This window comes from Aquila chrysaetos, chromosome 21 (genome assembly GCF_900496995.4).
Source record: "Aquila chrysaetos chrysaetos chromosome 21, bAquChr1.4, whole genome shotgun sequence".
In the NCBI taxonomy this organism is placed as follows: domain Eukaryota; kingdom Metazoa; phylum Chordata; class Aves; order Accipitriformes; family Accipitridae; genus Aquila; species Aquila chrysaetos.
In genome coordinates, this window is record NC_044024.1 from 22,895,956 (window position 1) to 22,920,604 (window position 24,649).

The 24,649-nt window shown below is 43.2% G+C and overlaps 1 long non-coding RNA gene across 1 annotated transcript in view; it reads right to left on the reverse strand.

The window, feature by feature from the left end:
- Positions 1 to 231: 231 nt before the first annotated feature.
- The window catches only part of LOC115333945, a 63,838-nt gene continuing 39,420 nt past the window's right edge, over positions 232 to 24,649 (reverse strand). Inside the window, exon 3 of the long non-coding RNA XR_003920965.2 lies at positions 232 to 1,382. This is a non-coding gene — a long non-coding RNA (uncharacterized LOC115333945). The remainder of the gene's footprint in view (positions 1,383 to 24,649) is intronic.

The window sequence follows — 24,649 nt, forward strand, 5'->3', positions numbered from 1 at the left end:
CCGTTTTATTTTTTTTCATATATTTTAATTTCAAAGCATAACGTGGTCTCTCGAGGATTCCCAAGCTTGATCCTGAAGAACTGATGTAATTACTATTCGCCTGCTGCTGGCTCTGCAATGAATATTCATGATGTCTCACAAACCCAAGAGCAGTAGAGTTTCCCCAGGTGTTTGCTGCAATCTAAACCCTTAATTTGCTGAGAAATGTACTTCAGGAGGATGACCTTGTATCAAGCCTGAGAATTTACAGTTTTTAATTGTTACATAATGGGTGATATTAGCGTAATGCACCGGTCAAGCGTTCGTTACGGATCCCAGCAAGAAAAGCTCTCGGACTCCATAAGGTGTTGCTTAAAATACTGTTTATTAGAGATAACAGGAGAAGGAAAAAGGGGGTAGCAGGGATACTCTAACATTCCTTCAGCTGGTGGGAAACCCAAGCTGTATGGGGTCGGACAGACCCTTAGCCATGGCACGCTGCATAGATCCTGACCACCAGCATTGCAGTCCTTACACCTGTTATAGAATACACTTACAAGTAAGCAACTCTATTAATAATTTCTACTGCTTATATAAAACCACACCACTTCTAGATGAGACACGCAGGTGGCGTAATTGCTGGGTGCTAAGCAGCACCTGCACGCAGCCTTCTCCACCACAATTAGTGGAGGTGGCACTCGTTAGTTAGGGCTTTGCATTTGTGCTGCACATCAATCCAAAGTCATTTTTTTCCCCAGTTGCTTCTCCTGGGGTTTGCAGAAGGATGATGGTAGTTTACAATGTTAATAATAAACCGGCTGGGGATCATTGAAGGGAACTCTACAGTGCTACACAATGTACCCACACAATAACAACACTTCTTTCTCCTCTTCCCGAAGGAAAGTTCACACACAGAAGGCATGAAATAAAAAACGAGGGAAGAAACAAGCATGTTGGGATGAGGAGTAGAAGACATGGAGTAATAGGTACATTTCTCAGCCAGACACTATCACCCTCACAGCTTACTGCCAAAATAATTACTATGCCACAGAGATACCAGTTTTGAGCAGGAATCACAAGGAATAAAGGGTGCCAACTTCTTCCAGGAAGCTTTTCTCAAGTAATAGATGGAGCCATGGGCAAAATACAGAGCAGAACTCAGCTGCAGAGGCTGGCAAATGCTCACAGTGGAAAAACATATTGATTCAGCTTAATTTGTGAGAGATTTGAAAGTAAAGGCAATTCTAACCCACCTTTATCATAGGTACACTGTAAAGGGGGGAGATGCTGTCCAACACAGAACTTGCTCCCTCTCACTTGATGCAGGAGCAGGTTTGCTGTTCCTTTTTGGATCCTTCAGGTCTGTGTCCACACCTTCTACCAGAAATCTGCATTTACTGAACCTGAGGAGGTAAAGCAAAGCGAGGTATCAAAAGACAGCAACTTACAGAGAACTAGGCCACAGAGTTGAGCTTAGCAAATAAATTTTGAGTGTGTATTTGGGGAGCAGTGTGAAATCATATAAAAGGGACCTTATAACCAACCAGATCCATGATAAATAGGATTTTAAAAGAGGCTATTTCACCTATCCTCCAGCTTCTTTTGTTCTGTGTTGCTCTGCTTTCTTGTTTTCAGAGATGATATTTAGAAAAGTCAATTTGATCAGACTCTTTGGTAAGACAAGGTTGAGCTGTGTTTCATGCAATTAATCAGAGCTGTAACCAGCTGGAATGCTTTAAAGAAATCAAACTCCGCTGCATTAGCTCCATCAGAGCATTCACTCCATAGTAAGAAATAACATGGCTGCTGTGGTAAACTGGAGGCAGAACAGTGCAAGAAACAGCTGGATTTTCCAGGTACCAGGAAAGTACTTTTAACATATGAGGTGGAGTCATCAATAACTCCTGCTTCCGACAGAGTTGTTGTGCTGACATGGAACAAGAAGGATGTGTCACTGCAATGCAGCATGTTCCCTTGAAGGGCTGCAGCATCTTAGCCGAGCAAAATACATTCCTGAAGGCCTCTCCTTTACAGCGCTGGTTGTAAATACATCCATACGGCTCAGAGCAGCACCATTTGCTGCCAAGGTACTTCAGATGTGTACGGAGCCAGGTAGAGCCCCACCAAACATTAGTATGCTGCTTCTGGCGCTGGTGCGCTCTGTAGGCACATCCAAAGAGATCAGCCCTGCACCCATTAGAAGGGTGGCTTCACTGAATATTTTTCTTGGACAGAGGCTTTTGAATGTCCTCCACTGGATCACAAGGGGCACTCAAGTGTGCTAAAACCCCATTTGATGGATGAAGAAAACTGACACAGAGCAGTGAGTGTCTTGTACAAGGCCACCGAGACAGTGTCACAGCCTTGACTGAACTTCTAAGTACAGCTCACAGCATCTTCAGAGTACAGATTTTTTTCTGTCATTTTAAGTCACATTTAGTAAAGAAATCCCGCTGTACAACAGGAACCTGTAATTCTTTTGATCTTGCTCTGAGTTCCTTACATTGACATTGATTCTGCCATTCATATGGAGGCCACCATCAGACTTGCTTTTGGTGGTGCTACCCCCAGACATTGAATTGGTCAGGTTACTGATAGGCTTTCTACTGATAGAAGACTGGCTTTCTAAAATTATTTTGCAATCTGGAGCCCAGTTTGAAGATCTTCAGTTTGCAGGGAAAAGTAAGCTAAACTGTACACATGGCATGTCCCACGCCAAGCAATTCCTGTAATCTCATTTTTTTTATTAGTCACTCACCACTTAGGAAGTGTTTAACAGGCAGCTAAAGTCTACCACAATAAATCCCCATCAACAAAACAGTGAAATCTTATGTAACGCAGATGAAAATTACATTTTGTCTGGGAAACATTTCAGAAAAAAACAATTTATCATGCCATTGTTACTGAGTGAAGGATGGGAGGGGGCATTATAGACACCCACACTGCTAAGATCCTGGAATATGAGTGCCGAAGGGGCTGTTGAAAAGGGAACCTCGTTTACAAGTGTTATAAAGAGAATGGTGCCAAAAATACATTGAGATGGTGGATTTAGATACAATTCAATAACCCATTCCAGTCACTATGCACGCAGTCCTGCCCAGATGCTGGATTCTGTCATTTTGTAAGCAGACAGCATAATGTATGTGCATGGCCAAGTCCATTGCTGGTGCACCTTAGGTCAGTTGTATGACACCAGGCATGAATTTGGCCTTCAGAGTTTGTTTTTCTCACTTTAATGATACTCAAGAAATAGCTGTCTCAAGAAATAGCCTTAGGGAGCACAGATTTTGCCCATATTTTAGAATTTTGACTGTCACAAATAGATTCAGGAGAATCTTCCCACAGAAGAAAAATTTAGAAGTAGCTTAATTCAGGGAATATGAGGCTGCAGAGAAGCATGAAAGCAGAACAGGGTACAGGCTCCTGCAAACTTTACTTGGAACTGTCCTTATTCTAAAGAGCCCTTCAGTGGAAATTTTTTAAAGTGAATTTAGATATCATGAGGTGGTGTCAGGGTTCTTCTATGATGAGTTGCAGCATCCTTGTAATTATGGCCTCTGCTAAGAGAACCAATATTATGCAACTAATGAGTTTCCCCTAAAGGTTTGGAAAATACCTCATGGAAAGAATCCATACCATTTTCTTACACCTTTTTCTGCTGACATCCCCTGGATAGCGATGACCACCTTAGTGCCATACATCTGGGTCAAGTGCAGTGGTTCCTAACACCTGATTGCTGATGATGTACTGCAGTTATGTCTTCCACGTCATAGGGCGTCAAGAGATATGCTTGACGAAACACAATTAATTCATCCCGTGTACTACCAAAGGAGTCGCAGGACTAGCAGAAGATGTGCTGCCTCTGAGGTGATACTGCTAAAGTAATGAAAAAATCCAGTCTAGCCCCCAATCACCCCTTCAAAAGCTTTTACACTGCAGAAGAGGTTGTGAATACAGACACCAAGCAATCTGCATGCAGGGACCATCCCTCTCCTCTGCTAAATTCAGTACAATCAAATGGAGCAACTCAGGTGTCCCTGGTATTTTTAGACTCCCCAGTTGTATTGCTTTGCTTTAGATTAATAATCTACTAGCGATGCTGTGACGGGGCTGTGGGACAGCACCTCCAACCTGCTTAGAGTCAGAAGGTTTTTAGTTAATTAATGTGCCACTTGCAGAGATGGAAAATCACTAAGGAAATGTGAGGTAAAGAAATGTTCAGTAGAGTGTTTTTTTTTTTTCCTTGGCAGTTGCTGTGGTTAGATATTTTTAATGGAAAGAAAACAACAGATGACAGAGTTGTCATCATAAGAACTCTGATGAAATCGCCTGTCCACTTCCAGCAGAGTTTAGGAAGCTAACTGATGAACACGTAGTTTCATCTGGTTTGTTCTCTTGAAACTGAACTGAATACTTTCATAACAAACAGTTCGTACAGTGAAGTTTCTTCTTTTGTAGTGAATAGCTAGGAGCAGGTTGTGATGTTTCTCAGATGCATTGTTTTTTTCAAAATTATTCTACAAGATTCTGCTTGCTTATTGCCTTGCAATTTGAGCTGCACTTCTTGTTTTTTAATGGTCTTATCATTAAGTGGCATTGTTTCTACCCCCTGAATAGAAAGTCTCCCTGAACATCATAAGGCATGCTCATGTAAAATTTACTTGCTGCCTGAATTTGAGAAAACAGATACAAATCTGACCTTTGCAAGGAGCTGGGTTACTAAGAACTCCCTTGCATGAACATTCATGGAATGGGACCGTGAGAGAAGTCTGAGCAAGGCCAAAGCAGATGCCTTTACAGTTTCAAACAAATCTCTGTAGATAATGTTCTGCAGTATGTGTCTATCTCTGTTTGTGAAGAATAAAGCCCCTCAGTCTTCAAACATCACAGATCCTGGGCTTCCCTAAGGACACAGAGCTATTCTCCCTCGCCCTGCTGGCAAGTGGGAAAGATGTTTCCTGGAACTTTTTTTAACACCTTCCATTGCACACCAGGCTCCCGGTTGGATTAAAGCTCTGCATGAATGAATCAATGACTGAGAGCTGGGAATGATTTTCTTCCTCTTGGCATTGTGCTAGGTTAGCTGAGGGCTGAATTTGGCTGTCTTGCTACATCTGCAAACAAGTAGGGGCACTGAGACCTCTTATACAATAGGAAAAAAGAGATCATACTGAATTAGATCCAAAGCAGAGGAGGTACTTCGTAAGGATCTGATGGGTACTCTTCCTCTAGTGTAAGACATGATCTAACAAAATACAAGTGATCTATTGCATTAAAATATGTATGGCAGAGAGACTGAATAGAATATTCTTTGTAATGCTAACATGTTTCAGGGTCTTAAACTCTTTGTTCCAGCACACAAAGCTCTGACCCAGTCAAGCTTGTTAGCAGCGTCAAATTTATTCCTAACTACTTTTCTTTGATGAAATGGAGTTGTTCTTTTTTTGAGACAGGACTCAATCCATAGTGACAAAGGGTGGATTATATGCCTCTCGGCAAGCTATTGAAACCTATCAGAGTGAATTCGGATGTGGGTTTAGGAAAGCTATTGAAAACATGCCAAGAACTGTATAATACAGGGAAGGAGAGCAGGGATGGTACTTAAATGCAGTATGATATTAGGATGTTAGCAGCATCTGGAGAATGGAGATGGTGTTTGGCAAATGACAGAAAGGGATATAATTCAGGACTGGAGCCAAACTCAAGCTTTACTTGGCTGTAGACAGAATCTCCTCTGGGGTTTTCCCCTGCCATACTTAGAAAATTGTTTTTTCCCATTTGTAATGAAGCTCAAATTTCAGTATCTATGCATGCACTATGTATGCAGTATCTTTTTAGTGAGAAAATTAGCTAGACCTTTTCCTGAGGCCCAGCTTTTATTCAAGGGTAAACAGAGGGGCTTTTGGAGATAGCTTCTTGTTAGAGATCAAATTAAGGAGGGATGTCCCTAGGGCTTGCAGTGGAAAAAATACTTTAGGATTCTTCTATGCCATCTCTCCGAGAGCCTCCTTCTGTATGTTGTGCATATCTGTGGATTTGACTCTCTTGTTTAATTACAGTTCTAATCATCTTACTCATGCTTCATTTCCCACCGTAAATAAAAGGAATTTTAGGCTGCACTTTGCTTTTTTCTTCCAAGCGGCTGCATAAATTTGCCCTTTTTAAAAAAGTGACTGATGATTTTATTGTGAAATCATGTGCTCATCTAGTCAACATTACTGAGTTGAGTCATGCCATTGTCAGGGAAAGCACCCTAGGGAACAAAGATGAACAATTGCAGGTTATTTGTCACCAGCGGTGTGTGGAGTGCTTAAAATCACTGAGTGATAGCAAATGACAGCAAGATGACTTTGTACTTATACATTCGAAATATAATATAGTCTGGTGAAACCTTTGGTGGTTTTATGTACAGGGACAATGGCAAACTTCAAGGGAAGGCAAACAATGTATATGTTTTTCCTTCTGTCTCTAAGGACAGCCAACTCAAACCTTCTTCCAATGGGGCTCCCTGATCTTTCCCAAGTCTGTTGCCCATGAGCCATGTTTGCCTGTTCCAGTGTGCACTGGTTCTAAGTTGCAAAGTGCTTTGTTACATTTCCAAGGAATATCATCCCAGAACTTCCATGCCATCTCTGTTCACTGCTGACAGGGTCAAAACAGCTTCCAGAAATAAGCTGGAAAAAATACTGGAGAAGGGTGAAGGGGTAGAGAGGGAAATAACAATCTTAGCAACAGCAGGTTACCCAGGGCTAGGCATGACAATGGCTCCAATCCTCTCTCTACTCTCTGCTGTCCTTTCCCTAGATCTGCCTGAGAATTTGCAAGCACAAGTACCAGCCCACGTAGGGTAGTCCAGCACTGGAGGAATCCTCACATCCATTCATACCAGTTACCACCACACTGGTTTCATGTGGCCTGGCCAGTCTTGTTCCAATAGTCCGAGCCCCATGTGAATGGATTGGCTGGTTTTACTCTTGTGCACCCTACACCCATAGGGACCCTTAAGGCCAAGCACACTGCTCTGTAATGTGCTGTGGTCAGGGCTGTCTTGTTGTTGTTGTTAAAGAAAGCAATCTTAATTTTGGGTCTGCTGCAGGGAACAGAGTCTCTTCAAAGTCATCTCTTTAACTTAGGTGTCACAAGATTGCTTTAACTGAAGAGCAATGGAAGAAGCGATGAAGAATGGGATATCCCATTCATCTCTTGATCAGCCTGTTGGACAATACTGTCCAATGATGGAGTCCTGCCTAGTGCCCACTGAACATCTGTTAAAGCTGATATATGGGTAGATGAAGCATGGATGTTTCTCTACAGTGAACTGGAAAAATAGTATGTGGTTGTCTAATAAGGCACTTCAAGGACACTCAAAAAGCAAACTTGACAGAGGGCACTTTGTCCAGCAACTCTTTGCGCTCTTAGCTACCAAGTAGTGACAAAGTCCATAGTGTGAAGAAGCACAGGCCTTTTTCATGCCCTTGGACAAAAAAAACATGCAAGGTGAAGAAAACAGCAGCCAGCTGGCTCACACTTGTAGTGTCACTGGAAATTGTAGAACAAAAAGCGTTTATCAGATACAGGTCTGTACTGTGATTTGCAAACCTATCAATCACGTTTACTCACCCACTGCTGGTCTGACACTATCGTCCTCAACTCAAGATGACAAATTGGTTTGAAAAGCCCATTACATCACCCAGCCACAAGCAGAACCTTGTTGCCCCTGGATAATGTCATTCCAGTTCATAACAACTGGTTTATACTTATATTGTCAGAAAATAAACACTTACTAAAAACTCCCATTTCTCACTTTTCCCACAATTTCTCTTTCCTATGAAATCTCAGAAGGGAAACACAATAGATACCCAGATAGTTCCACTTAGGGAGTTTGGCACACACATCCCACTCTTTACCATGCCCTTACTGAGCTAGTCTTTTTTGAACAGGCAGGAGTGCTGGTAACCTCTTATGGTAAAAGCTTCAAAAGAGTTAGGTGGGTGCTGACATCAGTGATTACTATGTTAGCAGTGGGATGAATGTGTGAGATACCTGCCTAGGCAAACAGAAGAGAATAGGGAGAAAGAGTCACAAAAGAAAGTCGTCAGGGTTTTTTTGTATCTTAGTAAGATACATAACAGAAAATTTAGCCTTGACACTTAAAGGTAGAATTCTTCTTCTTTACACTTAATATAATCTGTGCAACTACTCCTTTGTCATGCTAATGACACCATATGCCTTCTAGAAGAAGATGGAGGCTATAATGTAGTCTCTATCAACAAAATATGGCTGGCCCAGGACTTAATTAGCCTTGACAGACCAGCAGCATGTACCTGACCCAACACTGCAAAGCAAATTCTTTCCAGTTTGTTTTCAGTAGAAATCTTTCCTCTTTCTTTTTTCTCTTTTCTGCTGAACTCAAGCTAGATACTTTAAAGGCCGCAGCAATTCAACTGCTTATCAGCAGAGCAAGCCTAAGTCTAGAGCTCGTATTTAATTTTCCTGGACCATCTTAGCTTCGTCAATTCTCTACAAGGTTTAAATGAAAAACAAAAAGATGTAGCAAAGCAGAAAAAAATGACCTTTCAGCCCATGGATGGAGATTTTAACTAAAGAACAAAACAAAGTTGAGGAAAAATCCAATAAAGTTTCTTTCCATACAGATGAAAAGCAGGTTTTTATTTTGTTCAGATTTCAGGATCTGTGTAAGAAAGCTAGTCGATAACATTTGTTTCACTTAACATTTTGAAAGCAAAGAGCTTCCCTTAAGACAGTCCATTGGTAAGTTATTTCTAGCACGCTACAGGGTACACCGTGCACCATGAACTATGCCATGCACATCTTTAGTGAATGTAGCTCAGAAGCCTCAGAGGAAAGGAATATGATCATTTTGGAAACAAAGCTGTACTGAGTGAAGAAAAAAAAATCATAAACCTTAAATCCTCTAAGATGTTCAAAATCATATGTGACACTGATGTTCCTTCTTTCTTTCTTCATTAACCCCCTTTCACAAGATTGTGCGCGTACAAAACAGAACTAATGTTTGTACCTTAGCTGTGGATTTCTCATCTTCCTACTCTTTATTCACAAAACACGTAATTACCTCCCTCATAAATATTTCAATGCTCAGTACATCTTGGATGCTAGACAGAATCTACCCCTTTATGGCTTTGGGAGCTATTTTGAAATTACCTGTTCCTAAGAAATCCCCTTGCAGGGAAAACTTAATGTTTCTCATTCCAGCAAGAAATTCAGTCCGGTGAGAAATGCTTTGGTAATATTTATAACTTGCTACCAATCACTCTGTATTGTGTAACATTAAACAAAATACTTTACTGAACAAAAGTTTTAGTCTACTTAGGCTATTGGTGTACAAGATTGCAAAAGAGATTCCAAGTGATCTTCCCTCCTACAATTTCTCCAGCAGTGCTTGTGCAATCTGATGGAAATATCCCAGCATGGGAATAAATAAATCGGTGTAAGAATTTATACTGAGCTCTCATTAAGCTGCAGATACTTGCCCAGCCAAGATCTTATTTGATCTTATTATTTGTTTTCCAAATGGAAGCCTGAAGTTCTTTTGCCTGCTGTCCCTGGTTTTGGCTGGGATAGAGTTAATTTTCTTTCTAGTAGCTGGTATAGTGTTATGTTTTGGATTTACTATGAGAAGAATATTGCTAACACACTGATGTTTTCAGTTGTTGCTAAGTAGTGTTTAGACTAAGTCAAGGATTTTTCAGCTTCTTATCCTTAGCCAGCAAGAAGGCTGGAGGGGCACAAGAAGTTGGGAGGGAACACAGCCAGGACAGCTGACCCAAACTGGCCAAAGGAATATTCCATACCATGTGACGTCATGCCCAGTATATAAACTGGGGGGAGTTGGCCGGGGGGCATGGATAGCTGCTCAGGAACTAACTGGGCATCAGTCGGCGAGTGGTGAGCAATTGCATTGTGCATCACTTGTCTTTTCTTGGGTTTTATTTCTCTCTCTTTTTGCTATATACCTTTTCAGTACAATTATTATATTTTATTATTATTGTTGTTGTTGTTATTATAGTTTAGTTTAGTTTACATATTAAACTGTTCTCATCTCAACCCACAAGTTTTACTTTTTTTTCCGATTCTCCTCCCCCTCCCACTGGGGGGGCAGGGGTAGTTGCTGGCTGGGGTTAAACCACAACACCTACACAAATCCTGACCTAGTATAATCTTAAGAAAATAAATAATCTATATATTTCAGATGTCATTCCTTTCATTGAGAGTCCATGAATGAAACTGTGTCAATGTAATTTAGACTTTTATTACCATTTCTCTGGTTGAGACTATCGATCTGGGAAATTTTAAAGTCCTTTCTCCCTTCTTAAGTTTTTTTTAATTCACAGAAAGGTTTCTGTAGTGGGCTGTATTGCTTTTCTTCTAGGCAGCTTTCTGAGTTATTTATAACCTCTTAAGGAAATAAAAGAGTTTAGTAACCAAAGTAATCAGAGTTGCCTTAGTTTATCCTATTTGGTCATGCTTCTATCTCCAGTTCTGCCACAGTTAAGATATTGCTTAACAGTATGCAGGCAGACTTCTTTCTCCAGATGACAGCCACACACATCCACTCACAGCCATACACTGGAGGCACTGCTCTGCCTTGAAGGCACACATGCATCGTCCTCGTGTTCCTTCTCACATGTGTTTTAGGACACATGGATCCCCTGATCAGAAACTTGGGACCGAGCTGGATCCCACAGTGTGTCTGCAGCCACTTGCCACAGATGCAGCTTTCAGAAGTAGAGGTGCCACTAGGAGCACAGAAATGAGCACGCTGGGCCTGGATGAATCTTAATTAATCCCATGCACAAAGCTGACGGCACAGGCTCTGACTGATGGCAATTAACCTGTCTGTGGCATCTCCCAGAGGTGAAAACTCTGACCTTCCCAACTTCCAGGCTCTCTGCAGGCTCAGGCAGACCATTCTATGTTATTTCCATCTTGATCACATTTTCAAGATCTTCAGCTTTACTTTTATGGTAGCAAACAAAAATGAAATTTGAGATGTTAATGTTAATCACATGCCTCCAGGATCTGGAGCACTAGGTGTGTAGTCTCTGTAAGTTCAGGTGAGCCTGGTGGCACTTTGTGCATGGTCTGGCTGCTGCCCCACAGCCATAATGAAAAGGTGATCATGTTACCCCAGTGGCCACAGCCACCTCCACCCAATTCTCCTTCTCTCCCCAGTTTGGGCAGATGTGACACAGCCCCCCTTGGCTGACACTCCTGGCTATGTTCCTCCCATGCAGAGGGACATAGTGTCAGCATCCAATCTTCTGAATTCTTTTCTGTGTTTCCTGTTAATTTACTATGTGTGTAAGGCATTCAGCCTCTGTATCAGTTATTCTGTTTGTAAAATAGAATAATAGGGGGGAAAAAATGGTTGGAAGGCACCTCTGGAGGTCATCTAGCCCAACTTCCTGCTCAAGGGAAGACTAGCTTCAGTTAAGGTAAGTATAATAATTACCTACATTAGAAAGTCTGGAGAGATGCAAGAGGAAGGAAAGTTTGTATAAGATTAGTCTTGCTGTTGAACCTCAGAATCCTAAAGCTGATATTCCTATTAGTAATTCTATTATCTCCATTAGTGTGAATAATTTCTTACTTTCCTTGTAGTCTCCTATTATATCTTTATTTTCTAATATGCACATTTGTGGATTTTATCTGTTGATTGCTTTTGGCTATAAGACCTCAAACCAGAGTGATTTAAAGACAGAGAGGAAGAACATCGGTTCTCAAAAAAAGGGTACAGCAATACATCAATGTGTTAGAATGACAGTTTAACATGCATGATCAATATGAGGCTGAACTGCCATCCTTTCTATAAGGCCTTTAGCTATGCTTCCACAGAAAGTATCAAGCTGGACAACACTGGGTTTACCAATAACTAAGATTATATTGCAATTTGGAAGTCAATAAATATAGCTGTTGCCTTGGCTGCTGATGTTCTGACAACCAGCAATTTTTCTCAGTCACTGTGTATATCAAACTTCATCTATCATACTTAGGATGACTAGCAGAGCGGTAGGCAACATGCCGTAGGAAACAATCGTGTGCTAGAAGGATGTTCTACCAGATCTCTTTTGTTTGAAGTTAGTTGGATTTTATTACAATTTTCTTTTCTTGAACCATCTCTCCTCTGCTATGGCCAAGGACGGCTGTGCACAGAGGATCAGCTTCTTGATCCTGGGCTAGCCACATCTCCAGAGGTTGCTGGAGTTATTTCAGGCTACCAAAGGCTGCTGGAGTTATTTCAGGTACCTGCAAGGGGTGCCAGCCCCCAGAGAAGTGCCAGCCACACACCAACAGCTGGAGGTAGAACAGGAGCCACTCTGTCGGCTCTAAAATGGATGGAGTGTCTTTCTGCTTCTTGCTCCTCTGACTTCAGGGTCATATGGAGAGAATAAAGCGAATTATTGAGGTCCACCCTGAGTTTCCGTTGTGAGACAAATTATCAACTGTATGTTTCAATTAATCAGTAAAAGTAAAAGCCTCAAGTTTTCAGTTTTTTGATCATGGGTCAGTTTACATGACACCAGGCCTACTGGCAACAGACGGCGTACACCTGTCTCAAAGCGGGAAAAGGATCTTTGCACAGGAGTTAGCAGGGCTCACTGAAAGAGCTTTAAACTAGATTTGTAGGGGGAGAGGAATAAAACCAGGCTTGGTAGAGATAAGCCTGAAGGCAGCACACCAATGTTTGAGGGACAGTGTGCTAGTGGAGTCCTTCAGTCTGCCGTCTCAGTGGGGGTAGGGGATGGAGATCCACATGGCAGCAAAGATGCAAGGGTTATTGATGTGTTAGAAACCACAGAAGCACCTGAGAATGATCACATAGGAATTAGGGCTTCTCCCCCCAGAAAGGTGGCGGGATAAATAGCCTAACTGAAGTGCATCTACACCAACGCATGCAGCATGGGCAACAAACAGGAGGAGCTGGAAGCCACCATGCAGCAGGAAAACTATGATATAGTTGCTATCATGGAAACATGGTGGGATGACTCGCCCGGCTGGAGTGCTGCAATGGATGGATTTAAATTCTTCAGAAGGGATAGGCAAGGAAGGAGAGGTGGTGGGGTAGCCCTGTATGTTAGGGAGCATTTTGACTGTCTAGAGCTCAAAGATGGTGACAATAGGGTTGAGTGTTTATGGGTAAGAATCAGGGCGAAAGCCAACAAGGCAGATACCATGGTGGGAGTCTGTTATAGAGCTCCCAATCAGTATGAAGAGGCAGATGAAATATTCTATAAGCAGCTGGGAGAAATCTCACAATTGCTAGCCCTTGTTCTCATGGGGGACTTCCAACTTACGAGATACCTGCTGGAAATACAATACAGCAGAGAGGAAACAGTCTAGTAGGTTACTGGAGTGTGTGGAAGATAAGATAACTTCCTGACACAGCCGGTGAGTGAGCCGACTAGGGAAGGCACCTACTGGACCTGTTGTTTGTGAACAGAGAAGGACTTGTGGGTGATGTGATGATTGGAGGCCATCTTGGGCATAGCAATCACAAAATGGTAAGAGTTTTCGATTCTTGAAGAAGTAAGGAGGGTGGTCAGCAGAACTGTCACCTTGGACTACTGGAGGGCAGACTTTGGCCTGTTTAGGAGCCTGGTTGACAGAGTCCGTTGGGAGGTAGTCCTGAAGGGCAAAGGAGTCCAGGAAGGCTGGACATTCTTCAAGAAGGAAATCTTAAAGGTGCAAGGAGCAGGCTGTCCCCATGTGCCAGAAGACAAGCTGGTGGGGAAGAAGAGTGGCCTGGCTGAACAGAGAACTTTGGTTGGAACTCAGGAAAAAAGGAGAGTTTATGACCTTTGGAAGAAGGGGCAGGCAACTCAGGAAGAGTACAAGTATGTTGTGAGGTTATGCGGGGAGAAAACTAGAAGGGCCAAGGCCCCTAGAATTTAACCTGGCTACTGCCATTAAAGACAATAAAAAATGTTTCTATAAATACATTAGCAACAAAAGGAGGGCTGAGGATAATCTCCATCCTTATCGGCAGTCCTGGCTAACCAGGGAGGTCCCAGTTGATTGGAAGCTGGCAAATGTGATGCCCATCTACAAGAAGGGCCAGAAGGAGGATCTGGGGAGCTACAGGCCTGTCAGCCTGACCTCAGTGCCAGGGGAGGTTATGGAGCAGATCATCTTGAGTGCCATCACACGGCACATATAGGACAACCAGGTGATCAGGCCCAGTCAGCATGGGTTTATGAAAAGCAGGTCCTGCTTGACTAACCTGATCTCCTTCTATGACAAGATAACCCACTTAGTGAATGAGGAAAAGGCTGTGGATGTTGTCTGTCTAGACTTTAGTAAAGCCCTTGACACCTTTTCCCACAGCATTCTCCTGGAGAATCTGGCTGCTCATGGCTTGGATGGGTGTACTCTTTGCTGGGTAAAAAACTGGCTGGGTGGCTGGGCCCAAAGAGTTGTGGTCAATGGAGTTAAATCCAGTTGGCAGCCAGTCACAAGTGGTGTTCCCCAGGGCTCAGTACTGGGGACAGTTCTGTTTAATATCTTTATCAACGATCTGGAGGAGGGGATCAAGTGCACCCTCAGTAAGTTTGCAGAGGACACCAAGTTGGGCAGGAGTGTTGATCTGCTGGAGGGTTGGAAGGCTCTGCAGAGGGATCTGGACAGGCTGGATCGATGGGCTGAGACCAGCTGTATGAGGTTCAACAAGGCCAAGTCCCGGGTCCTGCACTTGGGTCACAACAACCCCATGCAACGCTACAGGCTTGGGGAAGAGAGAGCGGCTGGAAAGCTGCCCGGTGGAAAAGGACCTGGGGGTGTTGGTTGACAGGTGGCTGAAGATGAGCCAGCAGTGTGCCCAGGTGGCCAAGAAGGCCAACGGCATCCTGGCCTGTATCAGAAATAGTGTGGCCAGCAGGACTAGGGCAGGGATTGTCCCCCTGTACTCAGCACTGGTGAGGCCGCACCTCGAGTCCTGTGTTCAGTTTTGGGCCCCTCGCTACAAGACAGACATTGAGGTGCTGGAGCATGTCCAGAGAAGGGTAACGAAGCTGGTGAAGGGCCTGGAGCACAAGTCCTGTGAGGAGCGGCTGAGGGAACTGGGGCTGTTCAGCCTGGAGAAAAGGAGGCTGAGGGGAGACCTTATCGCTCTCTACAACCACCTGAAAGGAGGTTGTACAGAGGTGGGGGTCGGTCTCTTCTCCCAAGCAACAAGTGACAGGACAAGAGGAAATGCCCTCAAGTTGCGCCAGGGGAGGTTTAGATTGGATATTAGGAAAAATTTCTTCACCAAAAGGGTTATCAAGCACTGGAACAGGCTGCCTAGGGAAGTGGTGGAGTCACTATCCCTGGAGGTATTTAAAAGATGTGTGGATGTGGTGCTTAGGGACGTGGTTTAGTGGTGGACTTGGCAGTGTTAGGTTAACAGGGTAATGGTTGGACTTGATGATCTTAAAGGTCTTTTCCAACCTAAATGATTCTGTGATTCTATAAGTTCAGTTTAACCGCCTGAATCAAAAGAGAAACTGGCAGAGTGGAGGTTTTATACACGTGCTGTTTGTGTCAGAAATGCCATCAGTGTTTTTTAGTAACGTGTTCAAAACATGCTCTGTGTCAGAGGCAGAGCACAAGCTGCCCCCACACAGTTCTGCAAACTCAGCCCTGACTTGCAACAGCCCTTATTTCAGTCTCAAGGCTCAATAATGCACTGCAGTCCTGACCTAACATGTCATCAGCACTTTCTGGCAATATCCTCTTCTGGGGAGTGTGCCAATCACAACGAATCATTCCATTCGGTGACACTTCTGCATTTGGGAAAATGTCACCCAGCTGAGAATAAAAAATTAATTCATATATAACATATGCCTCACTTGAGCAGATGAAGACTGGTTCTTTAGTCTTACAATTCTACTTGTCTCTGCCATGTTTCCCTGTTCCTGTCCCACCAGATTGTCTATGCAGCAGGTTATTTCTGCCTAACATTACAGCAAATCTCATGAATTTGTTACAATACCAAAGTGGAACTCTGCTGTGAAAAGTGACTCTGTAAAATAAACAGACAAATAAAATCTCATCCTAGAGTTCTATCTCCATTAAGTGTCAGTGAGTCCATATCAAACTTGCATAGGTAACAAGTCAAGGGATGGACTCACCCCACAGCTATTTCTGCACACTCAGCCCAGACATTAATAATTAATGAAGACATGCAGACCAAATACTACCCTTTATTTCAAATGTGCAACCTTGTTACTTTCAGTGGGACTCTGGGAATATGATCGATGGCTTGATCTGAAAACAAGGGAATTGCACTGCTGGTTTTGCAATTGAAATTCATGTAATACATATGTTGATATCATGCAAGACAAAACAGGGTCCAGCTTGGTGTTGCCTAGCTTTGTTCTTTCTAGACAGCTAACAGGAGAAAAAGGTAGTAAAATTTGCCACTGCTGCTAATGGGAGAGGTGAATACATATGGCAAATGAAAAAAAAAAAGGCTATTTTAATCTTCTCTGTCAAAGAAATAAAAGATTTTAGGCCAAACCTTCAGCTGATGATTAATCAAGTTGAAAAGTTTTATTTCAGGTGAGGAACTGGCCCTTTAAATTTTCTCTTGGTTGGAGTAGGGGATCTTGAAAAAGGCCTTAGAAGACTCTTAATGTTGGTTAAGAATACAAAGAGGTGCTTTAGCATGACCAAGAGCTACAAGCAAGCTGTGCATTCTGAAAATACCCCGGGTGTGGACCACTTCCCTTCTCCCCATCTCACAGCATGGATGCAGCCGATGGCTGGAACAGAAAATGGGGCTGGACCTGGCTGTTTCTCTCCCATACCTCTGTGCCTGCACTGGGGCTTTGTGGCCAGCTCTATTGAATTCTGCCAACCTGCAATATGTCTTCTTCCAAGGAGGGAACTAAAAGTAAAAGCAACTTTTATCATTTATGTGTGTTCCACTCTTTCATTAGGATACCTGGGGTACGGGGGTCTCTGCAACCTTGCAAGGGGCTGCCAAGGCTGGTGGTTTCTCAGTCACTGGCACCCTCTGGTGGAAGAGAACACAGGGAGGATTTTATTGCTGAGACACAAGATCAGAGCTGTATTCTTTGGGAGAAGAGGCATATCTTTTCAGACTTCTGCCATGTTGTCACTGGTTCGTCCACTGAAGTGCCAAGCCACTGCTTGCACCTGTCCTATTTACCTTCGTGTTGTGCTGGGTTGTGTCTTGGGAGAGATAAGGATGCTTACTAGTTCTATAAACCAAACAAGGTCTAATATCTCCTCAGAGTATGCAAAAGCCTTATCGGTTGTGATGGCAATCAATGCACACTCATTCAGGGTGAGAACAGATACCCGCTTAAAAGAGGTCTTCTGCAAGGCTTGATGTTCAAGAAAGCTACACCAACCTCCAGCTTTGGCTGCTGGCTTCTGGAGAAGGAGACTTCCATCATGAAGGACTGCTTGCCACATTCCTTCCCCCCTGGCAGCACTTCATTTGTCATCATCCCTAGCACCAAGACGAGAGCTCTGCCGAGATCTTGGTGCGGGTCTCCATGTTTCCCTTCTTTCTCTGTTGTGTGGAGAAACCCCACCAATGGTATTGTCATTTGAGGAACACGTTGAGGGCAATCAGGAGTTGGGAGCAGGGACAGGGCATGGGACTTGCCCTGGCCAAGTGCTAAAATTACTGTACGCGCATCCTGTGAGGCTTGATGACAAGTTGTTTTCAGAGTTGGGGGGCAACTGGAAGTTAACAGTAGAAGGCACTGAAGAGATATTCAGCCAAGCATGTCACCAGCTCAAGCCAAAGTGACAGTTAAGGCAAGCTCTGGCTCAGTGAGCCCCACACTTGAGAGCACACACCTGATGTGTGTGGCACTTGACTAACAACTGGCAATGTTATAAACCTTTGCTGACATGGCTGCTATACCCGAGGCTGTGACTGAGGTGTGCTGTGGGACTGGAATATTTATGCCAGCAAAACTACGATGTGAATGAACATATCCTGGTATTTAGTAGTTCATTTGGGGCAAAAGGATCAGCAATGAGATATCTTAGTGAAAGTGCAGTTTTGTAACCCACAACCAATTCCTAGTGCATCCTAAGAGCACTGCATTCCCTGACCTAATATATGAGCCGTTGTAGATCTGGCCTAACAGCCTGAGCTAACCGTTCAGGACAGACATCTCTCAGATGGCTGGAAAATGAAGGGCAACAGCCCAGCATACGGGCTAAACTTCAAAGCCACACTTTAAATTGCTACCCTTTTTTTGCTCACTGATTATTTTGCATTATATCTGAGATCAGTCAGGAAGAAGAGAAAGACTTTGAGCGGGAGACTAAAGTAACATGACAGAACTGTTCGATGTTTTAATGTCTGGGGGATTTAGTCCCTTATCTCTGATGCCAGCTGGGGAGAATGAAAGACTTTTCTTGGCATTAGATGAAAATTAAAACATCACTTATAAGAAGTAATGGTCAAGCTGAAAGAGGTTCAGAGGTTCACCTTGAGGTTTGGCTTTGATTAAGCATGCAGAAATACCAATGCCTCTTTAAATGCTGTGAACCTCTTGGTAATGAATGGGGCAGGGAGGACACCCTGTTTCTCCAGCATTTTCTGTTGTTCCCTGGGCATAGAAGGATAGGAAAATGTGGCCACTTTGCTTCCTTCTCTACTCAGAAATCATTCAGAGAGGCTCTTCCTTTAATGGCCATGGAGCTGAAATTTAAAATAGTAAAAATACTTAGTGAACTGAACTTTTCTAAATTTCTAGAAAGGCTTGGGTGCTGTGAGGGCAACAGTTTGGTTTACTGTTTATCTTCCTCAAATATTTATCCTTGCCTAAATTCCAAGTGATCAGTTTTACTGTACATGCCAGTGTTCGCAGTTCAGTGCACTTCCCAGCTGCCTTCTCTCCTGTCCGCGCCATGCAGAACTCATTGGTTTGTGTTCACACGGGTGTTATCAGGACATTTTAGGCCTCTAGGGACAAATTCATCCCGTATGTAACTCTGAGGGAAATGGAGAGAATGGCATCAGAAAAAGATTTGATCACTGCTGTATCACACAGTTTTGTATCCTGTTAAGTTCCGCTTTTATTACAGTCTGCATGGCGGAGCTGTAATTTGAAACTGAAGCAACAAACAACATTCAGCTTCACAGGGTTTGCTCACACATTGTTCTAGGAGAAATCCAGACAAATAGTCTGGAGGTAGGGGGGTCTGCACTCTGCGCTCACAAGCATTATCTCCAGGGCCTTCCCTTGTTCCTCAAGGCAGTTTCATAGGTTACAGTCTGAGACATCCACACCAGTTATTGCAGAATACCCCTGTGCTATGGCATGATGAATCTTGCCAGTGCAATCACAAAAAAAAAGTATTAAAATGAGAGATTGTGACAGGTGGTCCCCAAACCACAAGCCAGCAAAGATAAAGCCGATTCCACAGTGCATGTGTGAGTGGCACATGGTCTGCCAGCAAATTCAAAGCAGCGATAAGTGACTGATGGCATATAAGATTTCTCTCAAGTGTCAGAGCAATTGCAGAACTGCCAAGCAGATCGCAACTTGTGTCTGCAGAATGTAAGAAAGTGTCAAGAGAGACAATCACAAGAGACATCAAAGTAATTTCAAGAAAGAAACAAGCAGTAACCAGAAAGCACTATGAAGACTTGTACCAAGAAATAGAAGAATGAGTCTTGCAACGGACATCTAAATCCCTGCTTAATTTAATCCCCAATACAGTGCCTGCAGTCTAAGTACACCACTGGGACTGACCTGTTCTAGGTCAGTCATCACGTGCCCGAACTGTCTTCTGAAAACCCTTAAGTGACATGATGCTTTTGAAAGGATTGCCTCTTTGCTGGTTTGCATATTTTCTGTGTGTCTGTCTTCCTTTCTCTGGGACTGACTGAAATCTGGAATTTACAGCTATTGGGTCCCAAACCTCCATTTACTACATCGCCTTGCTCCTATAGCAATTTCAAAAAGAAAGCGACTTAGAAAGGCGTCTACCTTGTCCCATCTTCTTTTCTTAATGTAACTGTGAAGGATGTGTTCCTGCATGAAATTATCTAGTAATTTTCTTGTCTTTATTTTCGGTGTTTCAAGTGTTCTTAGGAGAAGCACTGCCAGATTTTCAACATATTGTTACGGTTATCACCTTGATAAATATAACCCTATTCTGTCTGCTTACCCCTCTCTTTAAGTCTTCCCTGCTGACTCCTTATTCTCTTTCCTGTCAAGCATAACTTTCTTTTCTTTATTTTCAGCACCTTCACAGCCTTTTCCTCAACCAGTTTCCAAAATCTTCATGAGTAGTCTTCACCTTTTCTACCATCTCTCAGTTGCTATGAAAATGTTCATTCCAATTCCCTGCTAGCCCATAGAAAGCCTCTACCCTGTTAAAACTTCAGTGAAATGCCTATGATTATTTTGCACTTTCCATTGTCCTGTTTGAGAGAAGGTCCTTGTAACTAAATACTCACAAAGCTAGCTCCTCCTCAAAGGCATGCTCTGCTGTGCTGACTCGCAATACATTGACAGCTGTAGCTCACAAGTAAGCTGACCTCACTGCTGATGCGTAGTCCCACTGTTTCATTGTATGTCTCCTCAGTCAGAATGCCTCACATGAAGACTATTAGCAACTTGGGGCAGAAACTGTTTCCGTATTATTGTATACAGCACCTTGCACAGTTTCCTTGACTGACAGGTAATACACACACAGAAATACAAATGAAATTCCTATTCCACAGCCTAACAGACACCCTGTCAGGACTTATTCCTGACCATGCTCTGATGAACCCAAATGCCTGCAAAGACCTTCAGTTAAACTTATGAAGCATGATTCAAGCTGTCATGATACTTCTCAGTGACTTGACTTCAGATATAAACACCAAGCCTCTGACAGCAGTCTTTATACTTAGTTAGAAAATGCCTACTGCAGAAAAATTCAACAGAAAATAATAAGAGCCCAAGGGGTTAGATACTCATCCAATTCAGGGCTGGAGATTTTAAAAGCAGGTTCTCCTGTGAGATTTCCAGCATTTCAGGTTTCTAATGCTTTAAACTCTGAAGCAGCTGTGTCTCAAAAAAGAAAGAAAAACTTACAACTAACTAAAAAAAAAATCCAGACTTGTTTGAACTCCAAATACATTGTGATTTGAGTTGGCAATTAAAGTTTGGCTCAACTCTTAACTGTGTTTGATTCTTAGGTTCCACCTGCAATGGCAGCATTGTTCAGCACCGCCTGGGCTTGATCTGTACACAGACCTCGGGCAGCTCCTGCTGACTCCCAGGGAAGCTATGAGAGCTCGTCCCCTCCTGAAAATCAGGCCTATTGTGTATGAACAATCAAGAGCATTCAGGCTGAACAACCGCTCAAAAAGCACACCTCAGTAAATCACCATCTCAGTAAGTTCTGCCATTCTCTTTTCTAGTAACCACTTGTAATAGGTGGTGTGTCTTTTTTGGTTAGCAGGGCCATTGACTGCCCAGCCTTTCGCTGACCTCAAGAAGGGGCTCATTCCAGAGGGAAGGGCCCAGTGGGGAACACACGAACACCTAATTTCCACCCTCAAAAGACTTGCGGTAGGAAAGTGCAGAAATGAGGCTGGGTCTTCAGAAAGGAGAAAACAGACATGCAGTTGGGAGAAGAAGGAAAATCACCAGGAGTGAAGGGGCTGTCAAAGGAAGGGAAATTGAAGACCTGGATTTTTACTGAAGTCTGCTGGAAATGCTGGTTCAGTCAAAAAATAATGCCCCAAAGAAGGACTAATGGTGTTAAATCCACTGATGTGAGCCACCTCTGTCCCATTCTCTTTGCTGAGGAGGATGAACAGTACCAACTGGTTTTAATATTTCTTGGTTTTGTTTTTAAAGAGGTGGCAATCTAGAAAATGAGAATGTAAAATGTAAGCTCCATTTAGATTTTTGTGACAAGGCAAGTCATTACACATGGATCGTGTGGGACTGTGACTATTGGGTATACACAACAGCTATTGTAACTACATATAGATCAAAGATAGAGGTGTCTTCTTTTTCATGCACCTCTCAAAGCAGAATGCTAACATGTTTGTTGTCTTTTTTTTTTCTTCTTTTTTTTTGCTTGTGGAATCTTTGTGAACATTTCTGAAATTGAAACTCAGTTAAATTTGCAGCTCACTTTAAAAAGGAAAAAGCTAACCTGCCCAAAAAGGCAAATCAAAAAATAGAAGTAAATTGGAGAGCTCTCCAGTCCTGAGGAGAGCTGGCTGCTCCAGCCAGCACTCTCCATTCCTAATGCTCCACAGTGCCTGCTCTGGCATCATTCTTCTCTGCACTCCTGTTGATAAAGTAAAGCCACGCATCAGCAGGATACTGCTCACATGAGCAGACAGCACTAAAGCCAACCAACAGGCTTCTAATAGGCAGTAATTGTTTCTATATAAAACATGTGGAGATTGTGTCCCTTTTTAAACTAATAAGCTTACAGGTCTGCTAGTTTTCTTCTGCAGAGGCAGGTACATTTTTACAGATACTAATGTTGTTGATTCTCTAGACTGTTTTCACCTAAAACCTGTCCAAAGTATTTAAAGAACAGATGAAGTCATGCAAGCTTACATTACAGAGAGCTATTTTCTCAATAACATAAGGACACCTTGGTACCACATCACAAAAGAAAACCTGACACCAGATTTAAATCTGTATCTTCAGAAAACAGTTAATAGTGCAGCTTTCACTTCTTCATTATATTAAACACTCCAGTAATTATTAGCTTCTCCTGTAGTTTCCTCATGACAACGGCAGAGCATGGATTTTGCAAAGTATCCACAGCATGCCCCCTGGCTCAGGGATGACACCCCTTCACTAATCAACCTCCAGTAATGATGTGCAGAGAAAGATGTGTGCTTGCCCATCACCCTGGCACATGGGCCTCCTGGCTCTACCCTAAATTACTGTCTTTTATTTTCCTGCATTCTTCACTTCCTTAATTATAACATAATAAAGTAATATTACCATAATTACTAATAAAGGTACTCTTGTTAAAGAACAGATCTTCAGTTAGCAAGCAGTTGCTGTAGGGAGCTACCTGTCTGCATTATACAGAGCCAGAATTAGGAGACTGCTCTATTGGACTCTCACATGCTAGCACCAGCCTGTGTGCCAGGAGTAGCTACCTGCAGCTGCATTATACTGATGTGAGTAGAGAATCAGGCCTCAACAGCTTAGTGAGAACAGAACTGCTCAGTGGTATGAGACAGCATTGTTTTTCAGTCCCATGAGGCTCATGGTTTGGGCTCAGAAATCCCCCAGTGAAGAAACTTACCTAGCAAGTCTGTCTCCAGCCAGTGGGCCCCTCCACTTCATCCCAGCTGCCTTGGGCAGCCGGTCCCTGCCTCTTCCCTCTAAATCACTATCATCAATCTTTCCTGAGTCTTGACTCCTGCCGTGATTCTTCTGCCCTGTCAGTCCCAGTCTCCCTCTTCCCCCAAACTCCTCATCCATTGGGGGACTACATCTGCATGGATGGCACTGGGTGAGGCATGCAGAAGTACAGAAGTCCCTAAACAGCTTTAAAGCAGCCATCTCAGGTAGCAGTTGCTTTCTAGCTTACGCTCAACTTCATGATGCTCCAGCTAGTTTTCTCTTTCCAACACTGCAAGCAATCCCCCAGGTCTCCAGAGCAGTACCCTTCTTCCTATGTGCCTTGACTCAGTCTTCCTTACCAGGCTCCCCATTCACACCACAATTCAGTCTTCCAAGTCTGGTTCCCTGCCTACTCTCTCCCCCCAGCTCGTTCCTTGTTTCCTTGCTCAGACAGGTCTGATTTTTTCTTTCTTCACCTTTGAGCCTCTTTCAGTTCGACATTCACACTCAACTAGTTCCTTCCCCCTTCAATGTGTGTAAAGGCAGTGGGGAGATCAGGGAGACGGAGGTTGCTGTATGTTCAGTATTTAAGCGGAAACCTTCATGCTCCGAGGCTCTCTGGCCAGCACCATACCCTCGCATGTTGAAACATTCAGAGGAGTAATGAGTTGCAGAGGGCCCCCCCAGCCTTGCAGCTAACAGCTGGAGGCAGGTGGCATTGATGATGCACATCAAGCATGGTAAAAATCAAGTATATGAAGTGCCTGGCTATCTATCATAGAATATTTGCATAATTTCTCATAGGCAGCATTTACTCAAGAGCCACGCTCATGAAATGCAAAGAACTGAGTTACTGCAGGGCATTCTCATTGTGCCTTCTGTATTTCCCTGTATTTTATTTAGGGCCAGTCCTGGCCGGTGCCAGCACCCAGCACAGTGCTGACTGACCTGATGTCAGAGGGAAGTAGCACACACAGCATCAGGAGAGAATTGATCAGCACCTTACAGGATCTGACCGTTGGACTGCAGGCTCCTGTTAGCAGAGAGGGATTAGTTCTTCCCTTGTTTCTTGTTCTGTATTGAACGTTCACTTGGCATTAAGAAATGACAAGAAAATACCTAAAATCTGGTGGCAGAGTTCAACCTTCAACATTATAGAAGATTGTAAAATACCGATACAGAACACTGGTATTGCAGGGAAGGCAAAGCAGCTGCAAATCAGGAAGTTTCCAGTTTGTGCTTTCTGCTTAGAATAACAGGAATTTTTAATCATCTTGCTGCCTACATAACATTCACGACGGGGAATGTACATTTCCCTAAATAAGAGAAAC